Raw genomic sequence first — 12597 nt, forward strand, 5'->3', positions numbered from 1 at the left:
CCATTACTTACTACTATTATTATTTCTTAAAACTATTAAAAGTTTATTAAAATTTTAGCATTGATTAAAGTAACAGGATTCTGAGTTTTTTTCACTATGATTTTTTAAATTTTCCAAATTTTCTACAATGAGCATGTATTGCGTTTACAATTATAAAAGACAAAATTTTTACTTTTAAAAAATAAATTGGATAAGCAGAAGGAAAGAAATAATAAAGATCAGGGAGGAAATAAATAAAATAGAGATTAAAAAATCGATAGGAAAAAAAATCAATCAAACCAAGAGCTGGTTTTTTGAAAGAGTAAACAAATTACATAAACCTCTGGCCAGGCTCACCAAGAAGAAAAAAGAGAGGACACAAATAAATAAAATAAGAAAGGAAAATGGAGAAATTACAACCAATACCACAGAAATACAAAAAAAAAAAAGAGAGAGAGAGAGAATACTATGAACAACTATATGGCAACAAATTGGACAACCAAGAAGAAGTGAACACGTTTCTAGAAACATACAGTCCACCAAAACTGAATCAAGAAGAAATAGACCACTTGAACAGTCCAATCACTAGAAGTGAAATAGAATGTTGATAAAGGAAATTAAAGGTGATTTAAAGAAATGGAAATATATCCCATGCTCTTGGATTGGAAGAATTTTTTTTAATTGGATTTAAAAATGCAAGTCAAAACTATGAGATATCACCTCATACCCATTAAGAGGGCTACTATCCCAAAAACAGAAAATAGAAGTGTTGGGGAGGATGTGGAGAAATTGGAAGCCTTGTGCACTGTTGGTGGGGATGAAAAATGGTACAGCCACTGTGGAAAATAGTAAGGAAGTTCTCATAAAGTTAAAAATTGAACTACCATATGATCCAGCAATTCCACTTCTGAGTGTATATCCAAAAGAATTGAAAGCAGGATCTGAAAGAGATATTTGTACACCCATGTTCTTAGCAGCATTTGTACCCAATAGCCAAGAGGAGGAGGTCGGAAACTCTGGCAATGTCCCTGACTAGCTGCCTTTCCCAGGGTCATGCCCACTTCTTGGGGACAGCCTGCATCCAATGACTGGTCTATGCAAAGAATAAAGGTTGAGTCTACTCAGTCCAAATCAGAAGAGCTGTCCCAACTCCAGAGCTCCTCATGGAATCAGACTGAGACGGCCCCAGTTCAAGTTTCAATTCAGAAGGATCCTGATTCTTTCATTCCTCCATCTGTGTTGAGCCCATATCCCAATAAACTTCCCGCGTGCAAATCTCTATCTTACAGACTGTTTCCCAGAGGACCCAACCTGCAAATTTATTAAAGAAATCCTGCTCTTTGCATATCCTGTGCTGGAGGAGACACATGCTGCTGACCTTGTCTTCTTTGTGGCACACTTACAGCCGTCTAGAGAATTTTCTCTCCCCTGTGCACAATGGCAACTCTTAAGGAAAAGCTGATCGCACCAGTTGCAGAAGAAGAGGCAATGGTCCCCAACAATAAGATCACTGTAGTGGGTGCTGGAAAGTTGGCACAGCATGTGCCATCAGCATTTTGGGAAAGTCTCTGTCTGATGAACTTGCTCTTGTGGATATTTTGGAAGATAAACACAAAGGCGAAATGACAGATCTTCTGCATGGGGCTTGTTTCTTCAGACACCAAAAAATGTGGCAGATAAAGATTACTCTTTGACCACCAATCTCAAGTTTGTGGTTTTGACTGCAGGAGTTCTCCAGCAAGAGGGGGAGAGTTGTCTCAATCTGGTGCAGAGGAACGTTAATGTCTTCAAGTTCATCATTCCTTAGATCATCAAGTACAGTCCTGATTGAATCATAATTGTGGTTTCTAACCCAGTGGATATTCTCACATATATTACCTGGAGACTAACTGTATTACCCAAACACTGTGTGATTGGAAATGAGTGCAGTCTGGATTCTACTAGATTCCGCTATCTTATGGCGGAAAAAGTTGGCATTCATCCCAGCAGCTGCCACGGATGGATTTTGGGAGAACATGGCAACTCAAGTGTGGTTATGTGGAGTGGGGTGAATGTGGCAGCCGTTTCTCTCCAGGAACTGAATCCAGAAATGGGAGTGGACAATGATAGTGAAAATTGGAAGGAGTGCATAAGATGGTGGTTGACAGTGCCTATGAAGTCATCAACCTAAAGGGGTACACCAACTGGGCTATTAGATTAAGTATTGAATCCATGTTGAAAAATATCTCCAGGATTCACCCAGTGCCAGCAATGGTAAGGGGGATGTATGACATCGAGAATGAAGTCTTCCTGAGCTTTCCATGTATCCTGAATGCTTGAGGATTAACCAGTTTTATCAACCAGAAGCTGAAGGATGATGAGGTTGCCCAACACAAGAAAAGTGCAGACACCCTATGGGACATCCAGAAGGATCTAAAGGACCCATGACTACTGGCTTCTAGTTCTAGGTTGTAGAAACTTAAAAACTACGATGTAATTAACCATGAGCCTTTAGTTTTCATCCATGTACATGGGGCACAGTTTGCTTTTATCTTCCTAAATCTCTGAATCTGGGTTCACAGAATCAAAGCCTGTGCTTGGTTTAATGCTTGCAATGAGTCCTTGAACAAATAAAATACAACTGTCATAGTGTGAAGAAAAAAAAAAAAGAAATTCTTTCGTTTCCTGATAGTCTCCTGTATTTTCTTCTTTCATTTTACATTTGACCTTTAGATTTTTAAAAAATACATTTGGAGTTTACTTTTATATAAAATAGGGATCTGATTGTATTTTCCTCCTTACAATGAGAAAATTTTCTCATTACTATTTACTAAATAATCCATCATTTCTTCTGATTTTATTTCTCTATCATATAACAAATTCCCATATGTATGTATACAGGTCTGTTTCATGACTTTCTACTCTGCCCTCTCGGCTTAAAGATTTGATCCTGTGACACTGTTTCAATTGTTTTGGTTTATTTTTCAAAATTGCCTTTAGATATTCACCAAATATATTTCAGAATCATTTTATTGATCTACCTCCCAAAATCCTTCTGGAATTTTTTAAAAATTATACTGCATTTACAGATTAATTTTGGAGGAATTAAACCTTTAAAATGTTAAATCATCTTATCTATTATCATGGTATTTTGCTTCTTTTTTAGGTATTTTTAATATCCTTTAATAGAGTCATGCAATATTTCCAGTATTTTTGTATTCTTTATTAGCTTAATTTCTGTATGTTATAGGGTTTTGTTGCTATTAAAATATCTTGTGTTAAAATTTCTAATTGGTTGCTGTTGTTAAAGAGGAGTGAATTTTTATATATTGATCACATATCTGGCTGTCTGGCTGAACTCTCTTACTAGTTCTAAAGATTGATTGAATTGAAGAGGTATTTATGTAAAAGATAAACATCTGAAAATGAGAATTTTGTCCCTTTCTTTCCCATCCTTCTATGTTGTAACAGATACTTATCGCTCTTCCCAGCCACCTAGCATGTTTAAACATCCTTCCTAGATATTCAAAGAGGTTTCTCTCCTGGTAAGTTCCCAGCTCCCATGATAAGAGACAGAAATTTGCTTTTTCCAGACTCCTGTGCAACTAGAATGCAGACTTTGAAAGGGAGATTGATGAAGTAAAGAATAAAGCTCTATGAGGAGTCATTGCAGAAGAGAGGCAGAAGACACAGATTGGCTCGTGGCAGAAATTTTTGCCAGTACCCAGTAACACCCAGTACCCAGATTGGTAGAGTTGTGAGGAGCAGATCTGGATTTGGGTGTTGTTCCTAGTTGCGTAGGCTCCAAATTGGGCTTTATAGACTCAATAAGGTAACTAATATTGCTTAATAAGTTACTTTCTTTTAAGCCAGCTAGATACAGTTTCTGCAGTTTGTAGCAGAAATATGACAGTGATATGTCACTTTTTTTTTTTTTTTTTTTTTTGCCTTTTTGCAATGGCCAAGCCATCAAATACTAATTTGAAAGGTAGTGGTCATGGTGTGGATCACTGTGTTTTTCTCAAACCTAAAGCAAATACAAAGTAGAAACTACCCGTTGTCAATTCAATTTCAAGTCTCTATTTTTCACTTTCTACCAGAAACCAATTTTGTTTATAGAGACAATATGCAGCTGCCTTTGCAACTAAAGGTGGTTGTGTAACACAGTCCAAGCCAATGGGATGTTAGGAGAACAAACCTGTGTGTGCTTTCAGAAAGCCCAGCTGGCTTGGTCCTCATCCCTTTACCCTTCTCTCCATCCCCTTCCTCCTGTCTGGATGGTGGTTACCTAGAGGGGCAGAAAGCACCTTAAGAAGCTGAGAATGAAAGCTGAGTGTGTGGGATGGTGGAAGGGACCTAGAACACTGATGCTTTATGAGGCTGTGCACCATGGCTGTGCTGCCCATCCTTGGACCTCCTGTCTGTTATGAGGAAAAAGCAATCCCTGTGTGTTTATACCACTGCTGTTTGGGTTTCATTTACGTATGGCAAACACATGCCTAGATAATATCACATCTAGAGATTCTGATAAACGTGATATTTGCTGCAGATTTTTGGTTACTGTCCTTCATTAGGTTGAAATTTTCCCCTTTTATTCCAGATTGTGGAGATCTCCTTTCTGACATCTCCAGAATTGTACATGAGAGAGAGCCAGCAACCATTTTTAGTTTACCATCTTATCTAGAACCTGAAGTCTCTGGTTTAATGCATGAAATATGAGTGCAACTATATTTCTTTATAAACTATATGCTTTGAGGATAAGGAAGATACTGTGTGTGTGTATAGATACATTTATTTCTTCCTTCCCTTGCTGCCTCTCAATATTTAACACACAGTTCAGGAACCCACCAAATTCCAAACATTCCATTAGTCCTTGAGGGAGTCATAAAAATGAGTACAGTATCATCTTCACCATTGTAATCCAGTAAGGAAAATAAACTATCAGCCCTAACCACTATAAACAAGGTTTAACATGATTAGAGTTATAGGACATTTTTAAAGGGTAGTAATTTTAGCTGGTGCTATCTGGGAAGGTCTCAAAGACCCATATTTGAAAATTTCAGTTCAGGATAGTGACAAAGGAAGATCCTAAGCTCACCTCCTCTCTCAGACACACTAAATCTATAGCTACATATGAACAATTTCCTCTGGAAAAACAATAACTATCAAGCAACTCCTACACATCAGGTAAATGAGAAAAAAATCACACTGAAGTGGGTAGGAGAGGCTCAAAACCAATGGTGGTGTGGTAACCCGAAATCAGGAGGGAACTCAAAACCCAGAGCTTCTCCCTGGGGAGCTAAGGGTTTGAACCCCATCAGGTACTTTTAACTTTTAATACCTGCATCTGAGACACATGAGCCACCCCACCAGACATCTAGTTTGAAAACTAATGGGACTCACATCCATGAGACCTGCCAGGCTACAGTGATCTGAGAAACAACTCTTAAAAATGGGCTAGTTCATTCAGACTCACCCACCCCATATACCAGCAGAGAGGCAACCAATTGTGAAGTGTCCAGATCTTATGTGAAAGAAGCTTGTTTGATTATTAAAGCATTGGCTAAGGGGCAGACATCTAATTTAACACACATCTAAGGACCTACTGGGTTACTTTCCAAAGATGGAGGCAAGCAGGTGCATCTTTGTGCTCTTCTTCTTCCTACTCCAGCTCACTGGTATCACCCAGGAAGGAGAATGTGCCTTCCTCTGGTGCCCCAATTTTGTAGCTACCACTAAGGGACACCTCTAGATCACCTAGCTCTGGTGGCCAGCAGGATATATACATGTGGTCCCACAGGACTGTATATATTTGCATACTTTAAAAACGAACCTCAGAGTCTGGTTTCCAATCAGCCTGAACCTAGGCATTGATTGAGAACCTCCCCTTGGGCACAACTTCAACTACTGGGAGCCACTAAAACTAAAATAGGCTTCTTGAACAATCACAAAGGTTTGAGAGACAACCAAGAGCTAGATAGCTAAGGGCAGTGTTGAACAATAAGTTTCATGTCCCACACAAGGTCACTCCTTCAAGACTGAAGAAGCGGCTATTTTATCTAAAACATAGAAACCAACACAGAAAGTCAAGAAAAATGAAGAAACAGAGGAATACATTCCAAATAAAAGAACCAGATATAATCTCAGGAAAAGTTCTTAATGAAATGGAGATGTGATTTACCTAATAAAGAGATTTTCTTTTTAATGATCATAAAGATTCTCACTGAACTTAGGAGAAAAATGGATGAACACAGTGAGAACTACAAAAAAGAGATTGATAATATAAGGAAGTATCAAATAGAAGTCAAAGAGCTGAAGAATACAATAACTGAACTAAAAACCACACTATATACATTCAACAGCCAACCTAGAGGAAGAAAAGAGTTCCACAGGACAGTGGAACTCACTCAATCAGAACAGAAATAAATAAATAAATAAATAAATAAATAAATAAATAAATAAATAAATAAATAAATAAAATCAAGATAGCTTAATGTACTTATGGGACAACATCAAGCACACCAATACTTACATAATAGGGGTCTCAGAAGGAGAAGAGAGAGAGAAAGGAGCAGAAAACTTATTTGAATAAATAATGACTAAAAAGTTCCTTAACCTGGGGAAGGAATAGACATCCAGATCCAGGAAGCCCACAGAGTTCCAAATAAGGTGAACCCAAAGAGACCTATACCAAGATATATCATAGTTAGAATGTCAAAAGTTAAAGACAAGGAGAAAATCTTAAAAGCAGCAATGGAAATACAACTTACTACATTCAAGGGAACCCCCATAAGACTATCAGATTTTTCAGCAGAAAATTTGTAGGTCTGAAGGAGTGGCACAATATATTCAAAATGCTGAAAGGAAAAAACTTCCAATCAAGAATACTCTACCTGGCCAAATTATCATTCAGAATTGAAGGAGAGTTAAAGTTTTTCAGGCAGAAAAAGTTAAAAGGAGTTCATCACCACTAGGCCAGCCTTATAAGAAATGATAAAAGGACTTCTTTAAGCTGAAATGAAAGAGCACCTAAATATTTAACAAGAAAACATATTAAAGTATAAATCTCACTAATAAAGGTTAATATATAGTAAAATTCAGAAAAAATCTAATGTTGTAAGGGTGGTGGATCAATCATGTATAAGCTAGTACGAAAGTTAAAAGACAAAAGTAGTAAAAATGACTATAACTACAGTAATTACTTAAGAAATAACAAGATGTAAAATGTGTCATTAAAAACATAAATATAGGCAGAGGGGAAGGTAAAAATACAGAGTTTTAGAATGCATCCAAATTTAAGCTGTTTATCAACTTAACATAAACTGTTATAAATATAAGTTGTTATTTGTAAACCTCATGGCAACCACAAAGCAAATACCTATAGTAGATATAGAAAATATAAAGAAAAAGGAATCTGAGTATATCATTATAGGAAATCATCAAGTCACAAAAGAGAGTAAGAGAAAAAGAAACAGAGGAACTACAAAACAACCAGAAAACAATGATCAAAATCACAGTAAGTACTTACCTATGAAGAATTACTTTAAAGGTAAATGGACTAAATTCCCCAATCAAAAGACATAGAGTGGCTGAATGAATAAAGAAAACAAGACCCATCTATATGCCATCTATAAGAGATTCACTTCAGATGTAAGGACACACATAGACTGAAAGTAAAGGGATAAAAAAGATGTTCCAGGGAAATGAAAACCAAAATAAAGCAGAGTAACTATATTTATATCAGACAAAATAGACCTTAAAACAATGACAGTAATAAGAGGTAAAGAAGGGCATTACATCAAGATAAAGAGATCAATCCAAAAGAGAATGTACAATTTGTAAATATTTATGCACCTAAGATAAGAGTACTTAAACATATAAAGTAAGTATTAACAGACCTAAAGGGAGAAATAGCAATACAATAATAGTAGGGGACTTTAATACTCCACTTTCATCAATGGATAGATCATCCAGTTGAAAATAAATAAGGAAACGTCAACCTAAAACAACATGTTAGGCCAGACGAATTTAACAGATACATAGAAAACATTCCACATAAAAGCAACAGAATACACATACTTTTCAAATGGACATAGAACATTCTCCAGAATAGATCGTAAGTTAGGCCGCAAAACAAGTCTTAATACATTTAAGAGGACCGAAATCATATCAAGCATCTTCTCTGACCACAGTGTTATGAAACTAGAAATCAATTGTAAGACGAAAACTAGAAAATTCACAAATAAGTGGAGATTAAGCAACATGCTACTGAACGACCAATGGGTCAACAAGGAAATCAAAAGAGAAATGAAAAAATATGTTAAGACAAATGAAAATGGAAATATACCAAAATTTATAGCATGCAGGAAAGTAGTTCTAAGAAGAAGCTCATAGCAATAAATGCTTAAAGAAGAAATAAGAAAAATTGCAAACAACCTAACTTTACATCTCAAGGAACAAGATAAAGAAGAACAAATGAAATTTAAAGTTAGTAGAAGGAAGGAAATAACAAAAATCAGAGTGGATATAAATGAAATAGAGACAAAAAAAAAAAAAAAAGCCCCCACAATAGAAAATATCAATGAAACTCAGAGCTAATTCTTTGAAAAAATAAACAAAATTTACAAACCTTTACTTAACAAGAGAAAAAGAGAGGACTCAAATAATATCAGAAATGAAAAAGGAGACATTACAACTGACACCAGAAAAATTTAAACCATCATAAGACTCTTATGAACAATTATATGTCAACAAATTGGACCACCTAGAAGAAATGATAAATTACTAGAAATATATAACCTACTAAGACTGAATCATGATGAAATAGAAAATCTGAACAGATTACTAGTAAGGAGATTGAATCAGAAGTCAAAAACCTCCCAACAGAGAAAAGTCCAGGACCAGACAGCTTCACTGGTGAATTCTACCAAACATTTAAGGAAGAATTAGTACCAATCCTTCTCAAACTCTTCCCAAAAAGTAGAAGAGGAGGCAACACATCAAGACATTTTCTGGGACCAGGATACAAACTGGAAAGGAAGAAGTGAAACTGTCACTACCTGCAATGACATGATATTATGTGTAAAAAAATCCTAACAACTCCACCAAAAGACTATTAGAATTAATAAATAAATTTAATAAAGATGTAGGATATAAGCCAATATACAAAAAAAAAAACTGTTGCATTTCTATATACTAATGATGAACTGTCAGAGAGAGAAATTAGGAAAACAATTCCATTTACAATTGCATTAAAAAGAATAAAATATCTAGGGATAAATACAACTAAGGAGATGAAACACCTGTACACTGAAAACTATAAGACGTTGATGAAAGAAACTGAAGAAGATACAAATGGAAAGAAACTCTGTGCTCATGGATTGAAAGAGTAAATATCATTAAAATGTCCACACTACCAAAGCAGTCTACAAACTCAATGCAATCCCTGTCAAAATTCCAATGGCATCTTTCAGAGAAATAGAACAAATAATCCTAAAATTCAAATGAAACCACAAAAGAAACTGAATAGCCACAGCAATCTTGAGGAAGAACAACAAAGCTGGAGGCATCACACGTCCTGATTTCAAAATATATTATAAAGCTATAATAATCAAAACAGTATGGTATTAGCACAAAAACACACACATAGACCAATGGAACAGACAGCCCAGAGGAAAAAAACACACAAATATCTTCAATTAATTTATGACAAAGGAGCTAAGAATATACAATGAGTAAAGGACAGTCTTTTCAATAAATGGTGTTGGGAAAACTGGACAGTCACATAAAAAACAATGAAACCACATCATTATCTTACACCATACATGAAAATGAATCAAATAAAAATGGATCAAAGACTTGAATGTAAGACCTGAAACCATAAAACTCCTAGAAGAAAACATAGACTGTAAGCTCCTTGGCAGCAGTCTTGGCAATGACTTTGTAGATCTGACACCAAAATCAAAGGCTACAAAAGCGAAAGTAAACAAGTGGGACTACCTCAAACTAAAAAGCTTCTGCTCAGAAAAGGACACCATCAACAAAATGAAAAGGCAAACTACTGAATGGGAGAACATAGTTGCAAATCTGATAAAGGGTTAATATCCAAAATATATAAAGAACTCATACAACTCAATAGCATAAAAAGAAACAACCCAATTAAAAAATGAACAAAGGACGTGAATAGACATTTTTCCAAAGAAGACCTATACATGGCCAATAGGTACATGAAAAGGTGCTCAACATGACTAATTATCAGAGAAATACAAATCAAAAGCATAATGAGTTATCACGTTACACGTGTTAGAATGGCCATCAAAAGACAAGAAATAACAAATGTTGGAGAGGATGTGGAGAAAAGGGAACCCTTGTGCACTGTTGGTGGGAATGCAGATTGGTTCAGCCAATACAGAAAACAGTACGGGGTGTCTTCAAAAAATTAAAAATAAAACTATCATTGATCCAGCGATTCAACTTCTAGATATCTATCCAAAGAAAATGAAAACAATAACTCAAAAAGATATATGCACTTCCTTGTTCACTGCAGCATAACTTACAATAGCCAAGACACGGAAGCAGATTACATGTTCATCAACAGACGAATGGAGAAAGAAAATGTGGTGTATATATACAGTGGAATATTATTCATCTATAAAAAATTAAATTTTGCTATTTGCAACAACATGAATGTAACTTGGAGGCATTATGCTAAGTGAAATAAGTCAGAGAAAGACAAATACTGTATGATTCTCATTTATATGTGGAATATATAAAACAAAAACAAATCCTGAGCTCATGGATACAAAGAACAGATTGGTAGTTGCCAGAGGCAAGGGTTGGTGGTGGGAGGAACAGGTGAAAGGAGTCAAAAGATACAAACTCCCCCTGGTAAGTCCGAGGGATGTAATGTACAACATGGTAATGATATTTAACAATGTTGTGTTGCATATTTGAAAGTGCTAAGAGAGTAGATCTTAAAAGTTCTCATCACAAAAAAAAAACTTTTATAACTACATACAGTGATGGATGTTAACTACACATTATATATATATAGTGATCATTTTGTGATATATGCAAATATTGAATCATTATGCTGTACACCTGAAACTAATACAATGTTATATATCAGTTATACCTCAATTTTTTAAAAACTTTAAAAGAATAGTATTTGACTAAAACCTTGATGGAGTTTGTAGATTTTTAATAAATCAAGATTGGTAAGGAAAACATCTCCTATAAAAAAGAATGTCAACAATGACATAGAGCTAAAGAGCTATATTCAAGGGATGAGAAATAGCCCAGGTGGACCGAAAAAAAGTGAAAAACCAACAAACAGCTTTGCAGGAATTCATATAGACTAGGAATACCCAGCTAGGATGTGCTATTATCGCCATGTCCCGGGCTGGGTATATATAAATCGCTAAGCTGCTGAGATTGGTTTTTATGTGTGATTTGTAGAATGTCTCATTGTTTTGTGCTCACAGCTCTTAATGTGACAGCCACAAAGCCCAGTCCTCACTTTCTCTCTGAGGGAAGATGACTGCTGCATCCACAAATATTTTTTAAAGGTCCCATTCTCGTAGCCCCTCCTGAATCAATTGGTCCAGTCTTTTGTTAACATATTCTTCAAGCTTTCATGACATCTGAGGGTGTTTTTTTTTTTTTCCTTCCTCTCTTCACAGGAGTTACCCATTCTAACTGATCAGTAATAACCTTTTTTTAAAAAAAGGTGTTCTTATAGTCTTGCCATTTATCTTTCGGATTTCTCATAAATTGCATCCTCTTCATGCTTTACTACATACATTTTACACTGGATGTTTTATCCTCAGTCCTAGGCAACCAAATGACACATTAAACCTCTCAGATACTTAGGAAACCTACAGCCAGTTTCAAGAGCTTTCTCTGAGTAGGCAGAGAGAGATTACAATTAAGCTGCTATGTGGAGCTTTTAAAAAGAAAATTTCAACATAAAATTATACCCACAGTGAATTCTTGATTTTTCATAGAATGAAATTGTACGAATAATTGAAATCCACAGGTTATCCTCATAAAATCTGGTTTCCTCTGTCTTAGTCCTCTTGGGCTGCTACAACAAAATACCACAGACTGGGTGGCTTAAAAACAACAGAAATCTATTTCTCACAGGTCTGGAGGCTGAAATTCTGAGATCGAGGTGCCGGAGTGGTTGGGAGAGAGCCTTCTTCTGGGTAGCAGACTTCTCATTACATCTTCACATGATGGAAGAGACAGAGTTCCCCCAGGTCTTTTTTATAAGAGCATTAATCCTATTCACGAGGGCTTCACCCTTATGATGTCATCACTTCTCAAAGGCTCCACCTTCAAACACCATCACACTGGGGATTAGGTTTCAACATATTTTGGAGGGATGCATTCAAACCATAACACCTTCTGTGCCGTTAGCCCTCATTTCCTACCTTAATTCCCACTCCTGTGATTCACAACTCTGATCATCCAAATTCTGGAAAGGTGACAGGACAATAAAATTCACTGTTGTAGTTAGAAAAGGGATTATTGTTTATATATCAAATGTACCCATATGAAGAATCAGAGGAACTCACTTTAGAACCCAGACTCATATCTAAGTATATGAGTCCTGGAAGTTATTCAGCAGGACTTTTT

General features: G+C 35.8%; 1 pseudogene; it reads left to right on the forward strand.

Moving 5' to 3' along the window:
• Positions 1 to 286: 286 nt before the first annotated feature.
• On the forward strand, positions 287 to 3071 carry LOC105079743 (L-lactate dehydrogenase B chain pseudogene; annotated as a pseudogene).
• The last annotated feature ends 9526 nt before the right edge of the window (positions 3072 to 12597 follow it).

Source organism: Camelus bactrianus, chromosome 2 (assembly GCF_048773025.1).
Source record: "Camelus bactrianus isolate YW-2024 breed Bactrian camel chromosome 2, ASM4877302v1, whole genome shotgun sequence".
Taxonomy (NCBI): Eukaryota; Metazoa; Chordata; class Mammalia; order Artiodactyla; family Camelidae; genus Camelus; species Camelus bactrianus.